This window comes from Teleopsis dalmanni, chromosome 2 (assembly GCF_002237135.1).
Source record: "Teleopsis dalmanni isolate 2A chromosome 2, ASM223713v2, whole genome shotgun sequence".
NCBI lineage: Eukaryota > Metazoa > Arthropoda > Insecta > Diptera > Diopsidae > Teleopsis > Teleopsis dalmanni.
In genome coordinates, this window is record NC_051847.1 from 199308383 (window position 1) to 199332474 (window position 24092).

Genomic DNA, 24092 nt, shown 5'->3' on the forward strand with positions numbered 1-24092 from the left:
AAGAATTTCTAAAATAATAATACCACGATATTTAAACCTTAGATTCATTGGCCCTGGCAAATGAGTGTAGAAAATTATTAGAGCTTATTAACATCAAGGAAGACAAATTGTTAGTGGTAAAAACTATGAAAACTTATAGCTGCATTTTATGTAAAGATGGAGACATAAAGACAGAATAACCATAAACAAAATTGAATGAATTGAGAATTTTGTAAATTTAAAACTTTATTAAAATTAATCAAATTAAAAAGAAAAAGAAATTTTTTAAATTGTGACAATAATTTGAATTCAAACAGTCATAAAGTTTTGGAAGTCTAAATTACTTATTATAAATTTCTTAAATTCTGTCACATAATTTGTAAAAAAAAATTAATATTTCAAATAAACATTTCGAGATATTTATGTAATTAAAATATATTCAATTCGGATTTATAAAGCTATATAATCTAAGTCTCAGGTTTTTATTTTTTTTCAACTATTGCAAAATATAATATTTTTCTAGTAGATTAACAAAATTTATTGCTGGTGTTATAGTTAACTGAAGTATTGCTATTTCTATTAATATGAGTTTTTTGAGTGCGTCAGGAATATAATAATAAATTTTATAATAAATTTAATAATTGTAAATTTTTCTCCCTTGATTTTTAAATACTTAAAAATTTATTTTAAGTCGATTTATTTAGTATTTTTTATATTAAATTAGTAAGTATATATAAAACTCAAAACATCATGAAACATAATAACTCTTAAGTAGTTAAGCTACTTATTAAATTTAAATGAATACTAATAATTATTTTTTTTACGGTGGAGCAATAAATTATAATTTAAGTACATAGCGTCCTCATTCTGTCATGTACTATCTCTTATAAGGATTGTACGTTGATAGTACAAATAAGTGCACATATAATTAATAATCGCTTAACATAATAAGTAGGACAATAATGTACACATAAACAGAGTATTAAATGACAACGTTAATTTACTCATTAATCTTATTCAATTATCTTTGTGAAGATAATAAATATTAGTTTTAAAAATAAGTATGTGTTTTATAATCGATAAAAATTAGCATAAAGAATAAAATTGATATTTTTATGTATTTATCATTAAAGACATTGCTATTCTGTAGCAATAAATTTAATATTTTACTATGAAGCAGAAAATAATTTATTTTTTAACCATTGGTTAGGATAATTATTGTTTTAAAACAGTTCATGATAAGAACTTAATACATATCTTTGGAATTATATAATCCAATATTAAAGTCTATTATGAAATTTGTAAGCATATTTAAAAATGACAGTGAATACTATATTACTAAAACGACAGTATTTTAACTCATAATCTTTTTAGTTCAAGTATAGTTGCCGATGACCATCTATTAATAATGAAGTCGAATATTGATTCTATGTTTAATATCATTATTCAAGATATGAGTGGTCATGGGTTTCCTAATATTTAAGTTAAATATAAAAAACACGAAAAAAAGTCTAGAGGTGATAAGTGACACGATTAAATTTAAACACCACGGCCGGAAAATTGTATTCAGTCATTTTGAATCTTTGAATTATTTGCAATTATTTTATATTATACCCCCATCCAGTTAGACAATTACAGGAACCATCAAAATAATTTTGTTTGTGAATTCGGCATTCAATAGCCGCTCTATATTCATACTTGTATTGAGCACTCTTTGCTCTGTGTGGTTAACACGCTTAAGGTCTTGAGTCATTTAAAGTTTTTAATTATAGAAATACAAATTTTTCATCAGAGAATAATATAGTTATGTTCAAGTTCAAATTTCTGTTCATCAAGACGAATTAAAGTTTGTCGACTAAACTACTATGATGCCTTAGATTAAAAGTTTTATTCAAATAAACTTTTTAATATAATGAACCTCTTCACAATTAAAGTTTTTAAAGGACGGGCAGAAATATTACTTTGCAGTTGATAAATCTCTATTCCGACAATATTTTATTTGAAGATTCAAATTTTAGCTGTCAAGCCATTGTAGAAATCAATTCTGATATGAAAGTGAAATATAGAAAGTTTCTATATTTCACTTTATATTACAAAGCTTTCAAGTTTGGATGTTTTATGTCCTATTCTATATTATTTTATAATAAACATCTTAGATTTTAGACAAGTTGAATACTTGAATTTACATTTAATAAAAACTTTTATTTTACCAATTCAGTAGTGAATACTTTATTTTTTTTCTTCAGTTTTGTATTTTGTTTAGTTTATTGTCATTCCAATACTTTCCAAGTGAAGATGCATTTACAAAAGTTAAATTATTTTATGTACGTGCTGTGCTTTTCCTTAAAGTTTTGCATGATATATGTGTTAAGTTTTTCTACGATTTTCGCATATAAATGTATATGCACCGTGGCTATTAAAAAGCATTTGCACAATACTTAGAATAACTAATAAGTTCTGAGTTACGGAATAATGCTCACAGCAAAATCTTTTAAGTCTTAAGAAAAATAATGGCATCAATATGCTGCTTTGGGGTATCCTTTCAATTTATTTGCTAAACTTATTTGCATTTTCTTTTTAACATGAATTGGAAAAAATTTTTTTTTGTTTTGTATATTAGTTATTAATACTTTTTTACAATTCTTGAATCTGAATTTAAATTATATTATATGAGCAACAGGGTTTGCATATCAGTTTATAAAATTGTAGACTAATAACATTGACATCTCTGAAAACAGGGCGCATCTTCACTTCTCAGAGTGATTAACAAGTGCTCACACCTTCATCTACACACACAGTCAAGTAGCAATCAAAATATTGTTCACATAAAGACATGTGCTAACAGCGTTGACGATACAAAAGGTCAAGCAGCAGTCAAGGAATTGTCCATTTAGAAACTCTATTTGAGACTTCAAGCGATCTACAATGTCCTGCTGCAGGTATCACTGGGTAGTCAGTTAGTGGGTGCCGGATCATGCTAAAATCAATAGCTATTAATCTGCAAATAATCTCACCAGAATCAAGTAACCCATTTAGTATTGTATAGGTTTGCTCAAAAATTGTTGATCTATGTAAACCTAAGCCTTGTAGTAATTAGCTGGAGAATATCTAAGTCATGCTAAAATCATCACCAAATTAATTTGCTAAAAGTCTCGTAAGAATCAGTTCAGCTTTACAATTCTGTTAGCCTGAGCTATATTTTGAAATTAGTTGGTGGACATCTAAATCTAAAAGATGCCGCTATTTGCTTCAATTGAAAGGCTAAGTTACCTGTTCTTCTTTTAAACTATACACAGAGCTTTCTCACAGTTTTTCTATCAATATATTTTCCTACGCTATTACCTTAATAAATACTAGCGGTATCAGAATATCATCTCTGTATTAAGAGGAATTAGACTTTGAACTACTTTCTATGTGATACTCCGCATTTGTTCTAGATCAGGAAGATATAAATTACTAGCGGTACCAGAATATCATCTTTGTGTTAAGAGGTATGAGACTTTGAATCAACTTCTATGTGATAATCCGCATTTGTTCCACATCAGATACATATTGAAATATTTTATTATTTAATATAATTGAAATTATGTTAATAGTAATGTTATTTAGTAAATCTTAGCTTATACTTCCTACTCCTCTATTTACTTCATATTTTCCTTCTCCTTTACTATACTTGTAGAATAATGCTTCTATTAAACTTTTTAATCCCAATTTATTGAAATATAAATGTCTGATATCACTCTAAGTTTGGTGTATGAGAGAAAAATCGGTGACAATCGTTCGTCTGTACGTTCTTGATGGTACTCACGGGTGGTAACTGCTCTGATGATTGCATTTAAATGTTTGTCGGTCGATAAATGTGTTCAACTTTCCCAGTATATACCAAAAAGTCACTGCTATTTTCGTTTCAAAATTTTTATTTCTTATTGGAGATCCACCTATGTCATCATATCTTAATTATATATCATATATGTTACATTACCTGACAAACTTTTGATTACATGTCTGAATCAATTTGGTTCGTTTATGTTACTGCTTTAACTCTTATTAATTCAAGTAAATTATAATTATTTAAAGGTTAAAACCATTTTTTCATTACCTCAAGAATTTAATTCAGTTTTATCGCATCATTATGTGTACTTTAGTTTCCATTTCCATTAGTTTTGTATTTTGTAAAATCGTTTCGTTTTATTCCGTAAAATTTTCTGCCAATTTGTTCGTATTACGAGTACTTTACTATCCTTTTTGTTCCATAATTTCCTGTCGCAATTTATCGCTTTTATTGTCCTTATTTTTGCAATGCAAAAGTGTCATTTTCTGTGATAAATGCGTTTACTGAATTACATTCAGTAGCAAAATTGTTAAGTGGCTGCGATTGTAGAGGGAGCATAATTAATTTAAAAAGCATTCCAAGCATAAATTGGAGTTGACTTTCATTTTACAATTCAGCAAAGATTAAATTATTATTATAATTAAATTATTTTAACATATACTCTTTATATGTGCATATGGCATATAATATCTTGTCACGAATTTCATTGCACTGTATGAGAGAAAATGAAAAATGTCAAAATTAATTACAAATAAAAGGCGATGACACAAAAAAGATACAAATTTAATTTAAATAATATATGGCATTCAATTTAATTTAACTTTATATATGTATTTTGTGTACATAACATTTATTTTAGTATAATTAAAATAATACAAATGAATCACAGAACTTATTGTTTGCTCCGATAGAGCATAAAAACGATAGAGCATATAAACCGATAGATTGTTTCAGTAAATAAAACTATATCCCAATATTTAATTTTAAAGTCGATTTTGCCGAAAGAAACTACTTTCTTGAGTATGATTTTAAACCTCTTGGCTAAATAAAGCTGATTGTGAGCATCAAATTTTACAGAAGAGAAGTTTAACTCTTGGTACCTACAGTTCAGAAATATTATTTTTAAATATTTAATTACAGAAATTTTTTTATAAAGACAATACTTTAAAGAGTTGTACCTATAGTCACCAAAAATTCGATTAATTAAAATTAAAATTTTGTTATTCACTACTTTTTAAAAACATATCTGAACCCTTTTTCTTTTGTACATTTTTTAAATAAGTAATTATTGTTCGCTGCGTTTAGAAGCGGATAATCGGCAAAACATTTTTGCCTTACCAAAGAAAAGGTAGGAATGATCTTCTCGTCTGACATAGTTTTTTGTCTTTAATTCTGTCATCATTGGAGTTTTTAGATATTTTTTTATCCATTATTTAAATAATTTTTATTCTCAGTCCGGGATTCACATATCAACAATAGTTACTGACCTGTCTACCTTGTTTATCTTAAACTGTTTTAACGTAGATCACCTAGAAATACTTATATAATCACACGTTTGGTTCAAGCATCTCTAACATCTAATCCACTGATCGGTTTCTCAAATCATAATACTGTTAATCGAATTGTCTACAATCTATTGTAATTTGAATAATATTTAATACCATTTAATAGACTATAATATATTATTAATATCACTTAATATAATACCAGTTAATTAATACCACTTATATTAATATCACTTAATAGATAACTATATAGATACTATCTTAGAAACAATTTCAGTAAAAAAGTATGTTGTTGAGGTTAGCTTTACTAAGCTGCCTGTTGAATCTTTGTTGTAAGTTACATGGGTTTGTAGAAACTTTCAACCATATAAACCATATACAACCATATAAATATATTATTATAATTGTTATTAAGGGATGTCGCACTGGTACCGTCCGATCTATTGTGCCGCCTTCTGGGTTTTGAGTAGATTTCTAAGTCCTGTTGCGTCAAAAAAAAGTAGTATGGAACCTACTTGCCTCTTCCATAGAAATACACATTCTCAGAAGCCTATTCCATATGTGCTTTTAGCGCAGGGCATTCTAACAGCACATGTGTGGCTGACTTTTCATTGTCTTCACAGAATCTACAGTTTGCATCCGTAAGTATACCCAAACATATAAATATAAGAAAGCTTTAATTATATTATTATAAATTAAATTATTTTCGATAAAATCTACTTTCACATCATACGTTTACTGTGAAATAAACAAATTTCTTGTTATTTATTATATTATTATATATATATTATTATATGTTATAATACTTGATACTATTTTATTTTAGATTAACAGTATTTTAGTTAGATTAGTATTTTATAAAATTTTCTTTAACTATGTATTATTAATAATAAAACAATGATGTTTTTACATATTCATTACATACAGCTACACTAAATAACAATTTACACATATTCAACATCCATTAAATTCCGTTGAAGCAGTTACCTCCTTACATATATATATGAATAAAGAAATATATTTATTGCATGTGTAATGAAATGCTTCGTAATATACCCATAAAATTGGTTACTTTCTTACTCACCAGCATCCACTCCTCATATTACTGAGATGATTAGAAGTTCATGTCTCACTTATATTTGTTTATCTAAACACATTTTCATCTTGCATTGTTGAAGAAAATTTTAAGCAACGAAATAAATCCTTAGGTTTTCAACCTGTCACCGCAGTAATTCCATTATCATTTGCTACACAGTTGCTGCTTCATAATGGGATGATATTGTTCACTTTCATGGGTGTTTTTCATATAAGCATGGCTGATGAAATCTGAAAGAAGAAGAGATGTTCAATAAATTTATTTTGTTCATTTCTGAATGCTTAACTTTTGTTGACGCAACACGTTTGACATTCTAAAGACATTTTAATAAATCTTTTCTGCTTCATTTAAGAAATCGCATCACAATGATATTGTTCCTTAGAGTGTGTGAATATCCAAAATAATTTTACTTCCTTCGATTAGATCAATATCGAGACCAAAATAAGCAACAAAATAAAATTAAACAAAAATGTAAAGGAATCTGTTGGTGACGTATTAAATAATTCTCACTTTTAAATCTGTTATTGTTTATATAGCAAATACTCTGATAACAAATATAGATCTCTTTCAAGCAAATAAAAAGGTCAACTACTCTATATTCTGTTTAGAACACCGTTTTTTTTTAACCTTTAAGGTTCAATAAAATAGGTGCCCTATTTTAGGACAGCAGAATTTCTTCTTCATTCATGTGACGCAAAGAGTATAGCTTTACAGTTTCTACGTTCTAAATATATCAGAGTTTAGTGTATCTTCACAGTTGAAAACCATCGTACGTTTTTAAGTATTAATATTTTCAAAACTATGTATTAAGTGTAACTTTGTTCATTGCGCTTAGTCAGCATCCTTGCGAAATTAAACTATCATTAAGAGTGTTTAAATGGTTATATTTCATTATGATGAATTGGAATACGCTTGTTATCGGAACCGTGTATCCGACTACCTAACTTGTTAATATGTAGTATTAGAGGGGAACCTCCTCTTCGGAGAGACTTATTCCCCACCGGAACCACTTTCACTTTACTTCGAAGATGGTCTCTTTTATGTTAGTATTTCAAGGCATGTTCTTTTGATGTTCAATCTGTGTCCAGACTTTCACTTTTTTGCCGCATTTTCTTGATGTCTGCACTATTTATTAGTCTAGTTTCTGCTACTCTTTTCTGAATCAAATTTCTTCGCTTCGAGGACTTGAATCACATATGACTCTATCGCTCGCCAGTTCTCTGGGTTTTCTCTCATCTTTTCCACCAAATTTTCTAAGTGAGAAAGTAGTTTCTGTCTCCCGTTTGAGCCAGGTAATTATTAGAAATCAGTCTAGCTATCTATCTTCCGTAAATGCGACTGTTCTGTCTTTCTTATCACATTTCGATATATTACTCTTGATAAGCTCTTCCTATTAGTTGATAGTCATTTGATAGTAGTCATTTATTTTTTAACTGTATATAATGTAGTTCTGGAGCTAGTTTGCTTGTAGATCTATTGAAAATACACCTGCTATTACAAAAACTGCTTCTTCCGAGATAGTGCAATACGTTGATTTGATACGTAGAGTGCGCTTCTATGTACTGCTATTTTTTTGTACGTTCGGGATTATTACATCATAAAAATAGGCTGCTTTAAGAATCAATTTATGAAATATCTTTAAAACTCTTCGACTTCCTCAGAGTAAGTGTAGCCGTACACTTAACTATTTTGTTTGTTTAAGGACTGCAGAGCTTTTTAGTCCCAAACGAATCTAGATGCAGATAACAGATTAGTTTCTTGCCAATCAGAGGAAAAGAGAATATGAGATAAGTGCAGTTTTTATGTTGTTGTCCTTTAATAATGTCTTCGAAAGTTGGTAAGTATCATGACCTTGATATATATACTATAAGACTTACTTATTTAAAACAAGGTTAATATACAAATACGAAAAATTATTATAAGACCTCTTAGTCACTGAGTATTACAAATCAATGAATTTTATATATTAGCTGCGTCTAAATAAATTCAATTATTTATACTAATGCAATAATATTGTGCATTATCCACTATAGTTATACTTACTTTATTTATTTTTAACTTCAAATATTTCTCATTGGAGCAATTATTCATCCAGTAGAATAATTCTACTTACCTGCACATTTATATATATTAATTGAACGAAACCTAGTCAGATAATTTTTCTTGGCATTCAAAGACATATAACTAGTGAACGTCTATACGTGAAATGAATTTAAATCATTAACTATGTTTTTAATCAAGTTGTGCGTTTATGAATCGTCGCGGGCGGAATCTAGATAAAATTAATTTCTTAATAATTTAGAAAATTCTGTTAACCCAAAAATACATATTCATATAAATTTTATTTACGAATGGAAATTCTGTTATAATAGAATGTGTTAATATTCTACCCGTAATATTAAAATTTTCACTGATATAAGTTAAAGTTAAAGGTTAAACTGAAATATGTTCACATGTCTCGCCAATTCATTTGATATAGATGAGGTACTTTACTTACAATATGGCATTTTACAATATTTCGTTGATTAAACTTTTGGCAAAGGTACTTGAACCTTTTAAGATATTGAGACTATAAACGAAAAAGTTAGCATGTTTTTAAAAATTTTCTAAAAGTTTCATGAAATATACTGAGGGCTGAGGGTTTTATTTTTTAGCTAAATATAGCCGGTATGAATTTATTTTATGTATTTACTTCTTTAATGAAATTTCGTTTCTAAGTATTTTTACAGCCGATGGGTGTAGGTTGAAATATATATTATGCGTAAATATAAGAAAATATTTAAATATATTTTATAAACAATGAGTTCAAATACAATATACATAAATGGTTTTATTTATATATAAGTAAAATGTCCTTGTTAGCATTATAAATCAAGATTGTTTTTCAGTTAAAAGATACTGAAGTATTTTTAAGTACTTTTACAGCCGATGGGTTGGAATATATATTATGAATATATATAAAAAAAGTATTCATATATTCTTTAAATAATTAGTTCATATACAATATACAAAAATAGTTTTATTTATTTGTAAGTAAAATGTTTTTGTTAGCATTATATTCCAAGATTGTTTTTTCAGTTAAAAGATACAGAAGTAGAGTAAGTTGAAATGAAGCGTTTGAGAATCTATTTTCTATCTTCTATAGTTATTTACTGATCTATTTTCATATATTTCTTTCAGTAGTTAATTCACAATTAAGTCCATAATATAAAAATATCTCCTTTTTATTATGTGAAATACCTAAATACTTCTAATTTCATTTAATATTTAAATAAATAAGCGCATATCAAATCTTTTTAAGTTAAAATTAAACGACAATATATACAAACATTTGGACAAATATTCAGTATAACCGCAAGTACATATTTCAAGATCTAATCACAAAGCGTTTTTTAAAGGCTCACTATAGTTTGGTTTTAAACGGGGAAGCGAATGAGATGGTGTTCAAGCCCGCAAAAATGAATTTACCCGAACCTATACCTGAAATCTTATTTACACGAAATTTTAAATTCCAAGAAAACTAATCAGGTTAAGTTACACATATAAAAATTTATTGAATTTGGAAAGGTTTTATTCAAATTAATTATTGAAGTCATTTCGTTAATCAGTAAGTACTTTGTTTAGTAAATTTTTCACAGATCAGACTAATATTTGATCTGTTCATTTTTGATGATCTTGTAAATGATCATTTATATTTGTTTTATTTTATTTTTTATAAATTAAAAATAGATTACTTAAAAAATATTAAAGTGATATATACTTATTCAAACAAATTAAATTAATTATTTTTGAAGTATATATTAATGCAAATATATTGATTGCTTTACTGACTTCTCGAAGAAAATAAAGAACGAAATAATTAAATAATAAAATGAATATTTGACTTACAATAAAATTATGAGTCCTTTTTAATTTTAGGACAACTCATACCAACTTAAAATACATTTTAAACTAGCTGCTTTTCTAGATTTCAATTAGCAATATAAATAAGTTATTTTCCATTTATTAAATACATTTTATTCATTTTAATAAAAAATGAAATTCAAGGAATTTTACTTGAGTTTAACTATTCCGTCCAACTCAAGTTCAGAAAACTTACTAATTGCTACATTTCAATTTACGGGAAAGTTGTGCAGTTAGATGCAGTTCATGGTAGAAATATAATTCCTCTTAAAGGTTTAGAAGATGCACAAAGAAATTAAATATAGTATATACTTGAAAATAAATTGGATATCCATTTTATGAGTAAAAAGAAAATAACAGTAAGACTGAAGTAATCTTGTACTCTTCTTGACAGTATTTGTTAAGATTTAGTAAAAAATCTTAATAATTCTTGTTATCTTTTGTTGCTCTAAGGAATTATCTCTCAGAATTATATTTTAAAAAATAAATTTTTTAATTTTATTTATCCCGTTTCCGGGCAAATAGGTTTTGTTAAGAACACTAAATAATTACTTCTTTTTGACTTTAATTAAAGCATGTACCTAGAAGCACATGGGGTGTAAACCATTCAAAATGAATCGTAGGTCTATCTTAACACATACGTATTCACTATAAGTGCATCAATACTGTTTAAATTATGTTCTTCTCTGATTATTATGTTCTTATGTTCTGAAACATGTTCTTATCTGAAAACAACTGTTTCTTGATTAAATAAATGACATCAAGCTTTCATTGATTGTGCTCGAAAACTGTGTACATATTTAAAAAATTTCAAAAATCAATATTTGTATTTTTATATATTAAATGAAGAAAGAACTAAAAAATTTGGAATAAATTTCCACCAAAAATTAAACAAATGCTCTTTTATGATTGGATAAAACAAAACCACTTAGTCTGGATACTGAATACTTCTAGTAATTTGAAAAGTTTAGATAATTTTGTAGTTACTTACTTACTTACTACTTATCTAAATCAACTTCTTATTAATGGTAGACGGATTTTCTACACTTTAATAATACTTTAATACTTTACTATATTAAACAATCCTAAACTTAAATTTTAATATAAAAATTTTATTATTATGTATATTTATTATATATCTGTTATTTTCATTAATACTATATACGTTTTTTTACGCATTTGACTGCGTTTTTTATTAACTTTTAAAAAGAACCACAATTTAATAAAATATTTACGTACAGATAAATAACACAATAAAATAATACATTTCTTTATATATTTAATCCAAATTTTTTTTTTTAATACTATAGAAAATGTTATTGAGTAATAAAACCTTTAGAAAGCAATTTGAAACATCTCAATCTCTTGGAGGCTTTTACTCTTGTATATTTCAATATTATTATAAAAATTTTGTATTTACTGTGTTAGCTCGTGTGTAAATCTTAATTTAGATTAGAGTTTCATTTAAAATTTTTATTGAAAGAAAAGTAATTTTATTTGAAAAATTATATTCTCATATGAAATTATATTACTTTTTGATGATATTTTAACTTTTAGATATTCTGTTAACCGAAATCATTAAGTTAACACGTGCGCTTGTAAGGCCCTCTTGTGCTTATAAACAAAACTCGGAAAGTGATTTTATGGTTTTTTTTTATTTTTAACTAAAATGATTAAAAAAAATGTTTGAAATTGTTTTGATTTTAAATTATTTATTTATAACATACTTATTAATGTAATAGTTTTTTAAGAATACTTTTAAGTTATGAAAGAATCCCAATTAAGACTACCACATAATAAACTTATGCGTAAAATCCAATATCACTAAAACCAGCTCGAGAATAGTTATTAATTCTGACAGCCAGGCTGCAGCTCAGAATAAGGTAAGCCTTTACTAAGTTCCGGGTCACAGGGAAATTTTGGGAAATGAACAAGCTGATGAGCTTACTAGAACTGCATCAAAAACTGCTTTTGTAGGCCCTCAACCCTCTTGTGGGAGCAACTGCACCAGTTCAAAGCAAATTATCAAGGAAAGGAAAAATCATATGCGGCTGGAGTACTGGGAAGACTTCCCAGAGCTTAGACGAAGCAAAGCATTGATAACACCATACTCCTAAAAAAACATCCTTGCATTCTTAAAATGTAATTTAACGCTGTTAACGAGTTTCATTACAGGTCATTATGCATATTCTTGCATATTCTTTTGACTGTCCAGCTTTATTCCAACAGAAGAAACTTGTTTCATATGGAATTTCTGTCACCAAAACAGATTAAGAACTCTTCTCTAGATTTAGTTCTGGACTTTGTTCACAAAGTTTTAAGGGGCTTTGTGTAATCCATAGTGAAATTAGTAGAATATGACTATTTTGGCCGCACTACCGACTGTTGGGCGATTTCACTTTTTAAACTTTTAATAATAATATTAATAATAAGACTACCATAAAATATATACATCAGTCAGTAATATCATTCAATTAATTAGCATTAAGTACTATTTAAAATATTAACAAGTTCTTAACCACAGTACTGTGGTTTTACTTATAGTTAATCTTTTCTTTAGAAATTTATTATAAGAATTGTAGTTATATATAGCCATGAAACTCTAAACATAAAATGGTACATGTGTACAAATTTAATACATATATCATACTGGTATATGTCATCTTAAATTTAACCGCAAACAAAAGGAAAATGTATTTTAAAAATAAAACCAATTTGTGTCCAATAAAAAATTTGATAAAGGTTCCGAAATTGCCCAGCTGTTGCGTAAATATTTACGTCAGAGGTCAACAATATTCAAGAATTTATTCAACAACATGAAAAAGTGTGAAACGTGTGACCCTTTTGAATAAAAATAACTTAAATTTTAAGTGATTTTTGATGGATTATCTTCTCTATAAAGGTTCAACTTTTTACACATTGACTACACGTCATTTTTTACCATCACTTATCGAAGTCAAATGAAAGAAGTTCAATCCATTTTCATCAACTTTCCCAGTTTACTGTTTTCCTTCACGCTGAGGTTCTTCTTGCAACTCAAGCTTGAAGGAAAATTGAATTAAAATTTACAAGTAAAAACTTTATGTAGACATTTGAGTCTAATTAAAAAGAAATTTTGTCCTTAGCAAATATGTTAATTAAATAAGATAAAGTTTGGTCAAGTATATATGGAATAATCACATAAATTACAAAGAAAAGATTTCTGCATAAATTGTTGTTTACTGTTTCGGAAATAATTATAAGAAATAATTGGGAACATATTATTTGGTATAAGTTTATTCTTATAAGCTTTAAATTCTTAAGTAAAATCTTTTCTATGCTTAGCACATATAACTTTTATTTGGATGTTCATTTGTATATAAAGAGAAAGTTGCTAAGAACTTTATAATTTGCTTACAAATCGTATTTTCTTTAGGAAAAGTTTAGTTTAAAATATGTAATTCAAAATAAATCATAAAGATTAAAATCTACTATGCAGGGTGTTGCTTATCAAAACGACTTAATTTCGAAAGGCAATTTCTTGCTTTAAGAAATAAAAAGAGATGTATAGAAATCAAAACAAGAAGCACCGGTCGTTCCTATTTTCTATATTAGCATAGAAGCTCAAATGTTACAAGTTATTTAGACTGCATATACACTGGAATCAAGAAGATATTTTATGCAGTCTTTTAGACATCTTAATTTAATTAGTTCCAGGTCTTGTCGCAGCAGGTCATGTATATAATAAGTGTTATAATTAATGTCATTTATTCTTTATAACAAAGTTTATAATTTTATAAACCAAACCTACTTCTATTTCTATTGAGTTAAAATTGAACTGTCTTCATTCCAGTGAAGAGATATTCTCTATTAAGCCTTAAGATCTTTACCTTAATTCGTTATTAGGATTGAAGAAAGTTAATAAAGATATTTAATTTCCATTCAGTAAGTTGCTAAAAAAACAATATTCAATCCATAAAATGGAAAGGGTCTATAATGGTGTTACCTGTGCCTATTTTAGTTAGGTGCTTTTCCTTTTCAATATCATTGTGTTCCAAAAATAAAAAACGGAGTATGCTATTATTTTTGGATAAAAGTTTTTAAACCATTAAATATCATGTTATTTGATTTGTTCATCTATTTTAACAAATACGATACTTGCAATAATTCAAAATAAATTTGTTTTAAAAGTTTTTAACAATTTTTTAAAAATACCATAGAATAATTACCGGCATGAAGCTCTCTATCGATTGTTTATCTCCAGACCGTAGATCCTTGGGAGTCTACTACCTTCGGAACTCCACCAAAGCGTTCCCCTTACGCTGCCGTATCTTATGTGTTACAGGTTTTTGTTCTAATTATGCCCAGAAATCAATATTTGATAGGGTGTCCCAAATATGGCCACTAAATTCATAAAATTTTCTTAGACATCAGTTTAGGTAAACTTGAAGCCGCGATTGAAATGACTCTGTTGTTTTAATAAGATTAATATCTTATTTCTATTGTTATCACATTTAGTTGTTTACTTAAATAAACTAACTCAACTAATGTCAGCACTTAATATTGTTACTCACATACCATAAAGTTTTTTTTTTCTTTTAATGATTCAGCTAAAAAATTAGCTTTCTATTTAAAAGATATTTAATGGACTATAAACTGGTGTGATAAGTGCTAACTAAACAATACAGTTTAGTATATTGAAGTATTTAATTAAACTATTTTCAAATATTTGTTTCTTTAACATCCTTTATTCTGATTAAAATTGAGGAGGTAGTATTTTATCTACTATGCGTTTATTTTATTTTTTGCATCATACTTTTGTTCAACAATGTTAATACGGATCACCCTGTAAATAGTAAACAAAACGACTTTAATCTGAGAAAGAAATCTGAGAAAGTTCGGCACAAGTTGTCTTTTTGTGGCTTGTTTCCATTTGATTCATTTGATTCATTGGAATCAATATTATTAAATACATACACATATTTCGATACTATTCTACGAATCAGGATTAAGATATTTTTGAAAATTATGATACTGGACTCTATAACTAAATGAAGTATTTAAAGTAAAATTGTTTAAAGTTTTAGCAAGTATTCCAACTATTCCACATTATGATTGTCGTAATATGCGAATGTTGAAATATCAGCACAATAGCGGAATAATCCGCTAACACTCCAGGAAGCTAAGGACCTCTATATGAATATGAAAATCTATTAAATGAAATACTACTTCTAAATCTAATACTAAGATCTGTTTTAAATTGAAACTAAGCTATAGAAGCTATAGAAAGAATCAGAAACGTCAATATGAATGGTTAAGAGAAAACTCATCGCTCAACGTTCAAAAAAATGCATTAATTTTAAATGTAAAGATATTAATGCTTCCAATTAAGTATAAAGAATATTAATGACTTCTAAATTATATAAATTTGACTGGATGGATTTAGTTACTACTATTCTGTACTAGGGGTTCTTTCGAGGAATGTGGTAGCAAAACGGCGAAACGCTCTAAATTACTTGCAACCACTTTTCAAACACAATAACCTTAGTGTGAAGAACAGAAAGCTGACGTACAACCAGAAAATCAGACCAGCACTACTACTTGAGTGTGTCGGGTATAGCAAAGCTGCCAACTCTACTATCCAGAAGCTGCCAGTTGCTCAGAATCGGGCTCTCCAAAGACATTTCAAAGTGCTTTGAAGCTATTCGCAAAAACCGACAGGCTACCCTACATAGTACTATCTAATCTTAAAACAAAAGCAAGAAGCTTTTGATGAATACATAAATTAGTCAGTGAGATGGGTGGGACTCTGCGAAAACTCCCAAGATATAAAATAGTAAAAGTACCTAGATGCACTAACTCAAAGTAGACTCAATAAGAACATGGAAATTATCTAATGGCCTGCAACCAACAATTAATGAGCTCTATACCAATAACATAGATACATAGCCCTATGCTTCACGAGAAGAAGAGGACTACAGTAAGTAAGTAAGTAAACCACAAAATAATGTTTTACAATTAATATACTATTTTATTTAAGTTTAATAATAAATTTAATGATATTCAAAAAATTCTTCAACCTTTCTGTACTACACTTTACAATGCATGAGATGTTTTCTATATAAGCACGGAAGTTACATATTGTATTAAATTCCTAAATCCACATGCACTGATTTTGCAAGAAGTTATGAAAATGGAATAAATTATAAATTCAGCAGTGAGGGATGCAGATGAAGCTGTCACCTGAACTTGTTGCTTCTCAACTTGATACCCCATGACAGCTGTGACAATTTGCAAATTTTTATTAACAAAATATTTCATGCAGGACGACACATTTTAGGCTTCCGTAGAATATTTAATAAACGTAAAATTATTTGGCGTGAAGCAGTGACAATATTGAATTTTATTTCAGTTATTGTGACGTAAAATTTTGTATTCAAATGTAAATTGAATTTTTGAGTGGGTAGCAGAGAGATTGCATATTAAAATTAAAATTTATTGCTTTCGGGTATATATGCACTGTAATGGAAAAATATATTATAAATCATGATTTTGAAAACTGTTATATATTTTAACTTATGAAATATCTTTTAAGTATAATTAACTCAAAGCAACTTCATATATAATAAGTCATCATATAATCTTTGTATAGTATCTGATGTTAAGAAGTATAAATATTTATACTTGGTAATATTCTACCCAAGTAAGTCAATCGTGTTGGAAATCGAAACAAATTGAAAAACTGCAAGTCTTTTCTATTTGGGTATTGAGTATTCATTGATGAAATTATACTTTTTCCGGAATAAACATAAAAAATAATAATTCATTCTGTCTAGATAAATTTTATAAGCTACTGGGAATGATATATGGTATATGCGAAAAGTATAACAAAAATAGAATTTTGAAAAATATATCTGTTTTACGAAAAAAACTTATTTCTAAAACATAGAACTCATTTAATTTCTGCAAAATTTTATGAAAAGTATAGAAAGTTATAAAATATCATTTAAATGGCATGTCTATTGTATGGAAGAACGAATTTTATATTTCTAGTACATTCTCAAGTGTATTTGAATAGGTAAACGGTATTGAAATAGCACACAAAAGCTTAAGTGCTTTCAAATTATTTCAGAAAAAAAAAGGTTGAGTTGGCATAAATTCAAATCCACAAGAGAAAAATTAAATATGATAGGAGTTAAATATTTCTTGTGCTTTTTGAAGTTATGGTATAATATAATAGCCAACGAGTGTCTAAGAAAGCATAGAATATATTACAATAATTATCAGAAAGAAATTAAATAAATTTAAAATTAAATACAATACTCAAATTTTTTTTTTTGGTAACTTTCCTTATAGTCAGATGAATTTATTATTGAAGAGATATATCTAATAAAACAAACAAATGTTTCCCAAGACCATAAAACCACTACTGACGGTGGTTTAATACTTGAAACAATTGTATGAAAGAAGATAATATTTAATTAATATTGTCAATATTATTCACTACTATATTACAAAAAAAGTTTTAAAATTTTTACTTAAAAATGATGAGTATATAATTGAATTTAAATTTAAATTTCTTTCAATGACTAAATTTTTAGTAAAAAAATCAACAACTACACCTACTTGGCAAGATTTATTCCCTCGAAATCTACCTATAAACATGATATCTAAAAATATTGCATATAGAATTTTAAATATGAATGTATAGAAATGATTTTTAATATTAACAAGCTATTTTCTTAATTAAAAATTATTACAAAAATATTTTCTATTTAAACATTTTTATTACTGACATAGTAATTATGCTAATAAAACCTCATAGAAAGTAGCGGCGAAACATTTTTGATATGATTTACCATAAATTTCTATTTCACTTCTGCTTGTCTCTATCAAAAACTTGATGAAAATATTTACGACCAACCAGCTTTAGAGAATTGATAGTGAATTCAACTGTATTTTCAACTGTATCGTAGGTTATATCAACTATCACTAATCGCGTTTAACTACTCTCATCTGCAATCACAACAGAAGTATCTATACTATCTGTACCTGCTCTCGAGCAACTACTTTTATCTATCCAATTAACCTCGGGCAACTACTTTTATCTATCCAATTAACCTCGGGCAACTACTTTTATCTATCCAATTAGCCATTATTGATATGTGTCTGAATAAATTATTATATACAAACATTTTTTTCGTTATTTGGAATCATTTTTAGTGGGTTACTTTAAAAAACTAATAAATAAATTATATTATATTCAATATAGCTGAAATACATATACCTAATTGAATTATTAGAATTATAATATACAAAAATAAAATGAATTATTAATTTTCTTAAAACTCAGATGTGTTAACCTTTTCGTATGACCGTTTCGTCTTCACAACCTTTGACTGAATTTTGCCAGCTATTATTTAATCTACTGACTATCGATTTATACAAAAAATGTAATAACAAAATCATTTTCATCCATAAAAAATCGAAAAGAATAAAGAAACACGGTTTAGATGTTATACCTAAATATTTATGTCTTATATCCTATTAAGTAAAAACAATTAACTTAGTATTCTTCTGAAGAACTTTAGTTCTACCAGTAATGAATGAGTTTTTGAAAAAATATTGCCAGTATCAAGTTTAGATGGTACTTGCGACCCAAAGGGATCCAATTATGAATATGTGTTATCATATAAAGAAAAACTCAGAGGTATTTTTGCAACAAGACACTTCTCTATTTTGAAGTTAATTTTACAAATCAAAACAAAATTTAAAGTTTAAAAATTTACTACTTGAATTGTAAAAAAATCTTTTCATTAACGTAATTTTTCATCAATAAGAGCTTCACTTTCCATTGCTTCCAGAAAAAATATAATTTTTATCAACTAAACAAAAAGTAGTAGATTATACAAGCTCATCTGAAATGAAACATATAAGCAAATATTAATTTCTAATGATTACAATAATATGATATAACATTTATTTATATAATAATATAAAGTACATTTCTTCCATTATATATACACTTAACTCTATATAACATATTCAGATATTATACATATATAATATGAACTCCTTATGAACTCAAAAATTGAAACCCAGTCTCCTTACTTAAACTAGATAGCAATGCTAATGTATTACAAAAATTTTTACTTACAAACTCTAATCTTACTTTCTTACTCTAAGCGTAATGTAAACACTCAATATTCATAATTTATTTAAAAAAATACCTGCAAAGCATGTCTTTTGAACCTCTATTTTTCTTTAATTAATTACGCTGGCAATTGACATGTTGCAATCTACGTGGACGCCAAGGTCTCCGAAAAGTAGGCAAAAATCTCCTGATTAAAACAAAAGCCAAACTTATACCAAAATTGATAAAAAACTCATTCCATGAATTATTCATCCTCGGCATTCGTGGAAAAAGCATTCTAAAAAATGTTGATTAATAGAAAACTCATATATAAGAAAAGGAATAATTATACCTCCATTCAGTTAACTCAAGAATAGCTTCAGATAAAAATTGTATTAATCTGTCCATTTTGTTGAAATAGTAGGAATTTACATTAGTAGTAGTACAGATCGTATACATAAATTTTATATATACACATAAAAAAGTTAAAAAAACTAATTTTAAGAAAACCAGACTTTAAGTATTCGTAAGAAAATTTTTATTGAACTATTTAATAATTATGTATACATACTTCTATGTCAAATCTTTAAAATTTCTATGTTTACTTTGTTACTTTTATTGTATCGACTCAACATGAAAAATAATGGACTTCAAAATTTTTAAAATACTCTAATATTTCCATTAGTATATTTTAAGTTTCACGATGGATGTGTTGCATATAGCAAAGCTACCAATTCTACTATCCAGAAGCTACATATTCCTCAACGTCAGTCTCTCCGAAAACTCTTCAAAGAGCCATGGTACATTCGCAGGAGCAACATGCTAAAAGACCTCAGAATAGAGCCGGTCAAAAGAAACACATAAGCGACAGAGCCCTGAAGCTATATGCGAAAACTGTCAGGCTGTCCTACATAACACTATCTAATCTGAGAGCAGTCACTAGCCGTACGGGCAGTATGCAGATCATAGATTAGTTATCGAATAATCAGCAAAGCTTGTGAGGAATACATAAATCAGTCATAGAGAAAGGAAGAACTCTGTAGAAATCCCCCAGTTGCACTAACTCGAAATATCTATATGAATAGATATTCAGTTTCATCCGAACCCTCTTGAAAACAGCTTGACATGTATTCATTGCTAATGCCTCTTTAGTTCAATAGTTTTTATCAAATCGCAGTTGATATCAATTGCCACAGCTATCAATAGACAATGATAGCACTTGTGAAGAGATTAATATTATACAACTACTTGCTAAGGGTCTCACGTAAGGAACTTTTTTTCAGAATAAAAACTTTTTTATCATGTGAAGTAGAGATGTTTAAATTCTTACTGTTAATGAAATATTTAAGTAATTTTAATGTAAGTAATTATTTTATTAAATCTTTGAAGTAAGATTTTACTTATTTATTTATTTGTGAATTAAGTTTAAAATTAATTTCAAAGTTAACTAAGAATAAGGGACTTAACTACTAGGTCCTTCGCCCTGTGAGAAGAAGTAAGATTTAAACTCTTACTTCAAATGAAATACTACGTAATTAAGTAAATGATTAATGAAGTAAATAAACACATTTTGCCAGAAATCAAATCAAAATTATCAGAAAATTAATTGAAATTGTTACAAAATATTACAGTCCAATGAGTATAAACTTCTGACATTTTTGGTACAATGGTGTTAACCTTCGACATGTTGTGGCTTAATAATTTGACACGTTTGGGAGAATTACTAAAAGAAACAAATATTTCATCTATCAATAAATTCAAATAAATAAAAAAGAAAAAAGATTAAAGCGAAAAAAATAATTGATGAAAACTGATGATTTGTAGGAGTTAAAAAAGAAAAAAGAATCAATTTTCACGCATTAGCAAACTCTTGTGAGTTTTAGAAGGAACTCTTATATATCCATTTACTATACTTTTTATATATAAATTGATAGTGAAATACTCGGCAGCATTGTTCAATTATTTATAAAATATAAATAGATCAGCAAATTGAAAAAACTAGTTAAGGTAGTAGTTAAGTAGCTAAAGACTGACAGGCTTACCAACGCCGTGTTATTAAATTTCAAAATGGTTACAGACTAAAAGGGCAGGTATGCAGTTCTGTGGTCAATCATTGCTTTGTCTGATGAAGTGATAAATAATAATGCAGTCAAGGCGTAAAGAGCGGTTTTGGAAAAACCCCGCAGTAAACCTCATTAGTAGATAGTAAAAGTGTTTAAGTGAACTGACTCAACTATGCTTAACATAACAAAGGTCAAAATATCTTAATATTTAACAGTGTAAAAAAAAATAGAATAAAACTTTACATTATAAAAGTAGTGATGTATCACATATTGGAATTTAAATTGCTATAACAAAATGATTTGACTTTAATAAATCTAATTAAATTAACTCAAAATTCTACATTAAAATTAAAGCAGTTTATGTTCTCTTTACTTACATGAAAATTTAATATTAACATACATATATTGCCTATATCTTTCGACTTCAAACCGTCATATTGTTGTTAAAACTTCACTTTTTCCCATATCAAAAAATCAACTTCAGTGACGTTTTTAATTGACACATGTAATTGTGATATATTCTTTACTATTTGCGTAGGTAAAATTTGAAAAAACTGTTTCAATCAAATTTTTACTAGATTTATTTAGGCGAATGAATTTTTTTGCTTCAAAGTTTCTACTACAATGAACAATTTCATTATTAAGTTCAATTAAAAATATTATATCAGTGCTTTGAATTTTGTTTTAGAAACTCTGCAATAAACAATATTATTAATAAAATACTGAAATAAATCTAAAAGCATTCTTTAATTAAATCAGTATATAAAAGAAAATATTTTTAATACATTTAATTTAAACTAGAATGGACTAAAATACATTTATTAATATAACACTCATTAATGTCACAATTTCATTATTATCCATTTATGTTATCAAAATTTGAAATTATGGATGTAAAGCTTAATACTTATATTTTCAATATTATATATATTTAATACTTCAACTACTAGGAGATGCATAGGGCCGCTATTATTATTTATTGCGGTTTCGTTAATCAGTTGATTTAAGATTGGCAGGTGATTGGCCTACAGACCGACAGAAAATATTGTGACAGTACTTCTTTAGAAGGCATACGAACGCCGCTGTTGACCAGTTACGGCTCCTTCGCCGCCATCTCTTTTACAGACTCCTGTCTAAGCATGCAACTCTATCCCCAACCTACGACCTCAAAACATCTAGTGTGTAGTCTGCGGGTAAGAGTTTCTAAGGAAGTGAATTTCTTCCGACTGTTTGGTATTTTATTTCCCCCCTGCCACCCGATAACGGGAAAGACATCCACTATACGCCACCTGCGACGCGTCCTCTAGGGGTTGCAGTCTCCCCCGAGGACAGGGGGATATTTATTTTTAATAAATATATTTAATTGTCGTGATTATAACAATGTGCTATACAAATATATAAAAGATTATTTATTAAAATTATTTGATTAATGTCAATTTATACGTAGCATGTAAGCCACAAGTAAATTTATTTGTTATTACTTTATGTGAAACATTTTTCAGACATATCGCATGGCACACAATTTATCATAATCATTTACTTAATTAATATATTATGAATTGTGTGATGCATTAACATAGGAGATCTAAAGGATGAAGAATAAAAAAAATATTTTATATCGTTAAAATTCCTTTCTTAATAATTTTAATTTAATAATTCTTAAATGCACAAGGGTCGTTAAACCTTTTTTATAAAAATACAACTATTGTTTGAATTACTCTTTAACTTGAACTTGTATCCATTAATAATGTCTTGAAAAATCTATTTCTTGGAAAACAATAACAGTGTAAATGCTTGAATAACAAATACAAAAATTCCCAATTCTTCATACATAAATAGCTGTAAGGAGGAAATAGATCATCTTTAGGGAAAGGTTCAAATAAAAACACTAAACTCGCTTCAAAAAAACGACAATGCTGATAGTTTATTTCAGGTATAGTCATATTAATTACTCAATATTCTTTCCACAAGACCAGCCATTTTCATATAGTGAGTGGAAAGCATCCCAAGCCGCAGTACAAGACTTGAACCCACTATACCCATCTTTTGGAATGAGTTAAGAAGACCTCAGCTATCAGACTTGGAAATCATCTAACTGAGGCCCAGTAATCAGGGAAAAAATGAAAAAAAAGTTTGTGTTTACAAATTTATCTGAGCTAATAAGGCCAAAAATTCCATTAAGAGTATTATTTAAATTATAATAGTGAGTATGAAGAATATTTTTTGTAATTGGCAATGCCAAATTTATGCGCAAACCAATTGTCTATTTAAATATCGAAAATATAAAAATTGAAACCTTAACGACACATTTAGATGTATATATACATTTATATACCAATGTCGTGTTTAAACAAAAGAGAATCAAATTTAATTGCTTATTTTTCAGATTTTTGTTGTATGAAAATATATGACATTTTTTTTTGTTAAGTAACGATGAGATATATACATTAAAGTATATGTACAATGATATTCGTTAGTATAAATCGCATCAGCAGCTAATAGATTAATTAAAATTAATAATTGTCAGTTTGTATTTATTTGTATGATTTACATTTGCAAATAAAAAAACTTCTGGTTTATATTTTTAAATTCCCTTGTGCAT

General features: G+C 27.4%; 1 long non-coding RNA gene across 1 annotated transcript; it reads right to left on the reverse strand.

The window, feature by feature from the left end:
• Nucleotides 1–19087: 19087 nt before the first annotated feature.
• Nucleotides 19088–19942, reverse strand: LOC119684345. Its single transcript, XR_005252727.1, has 3 exons — nucleotides 19780–19942; nucleotides 19525–19725; nucleotides 19088–19212 (listed from the first exon to the last, which is right to left on the reverse strand). It is a non-coding gene; the product is annotated as an uncharacterized LOC119684345 (long non-coding RNA).
• Between the last annotated feature and the right edge of the window lie 4150 nt (nucleotides 19943–24092).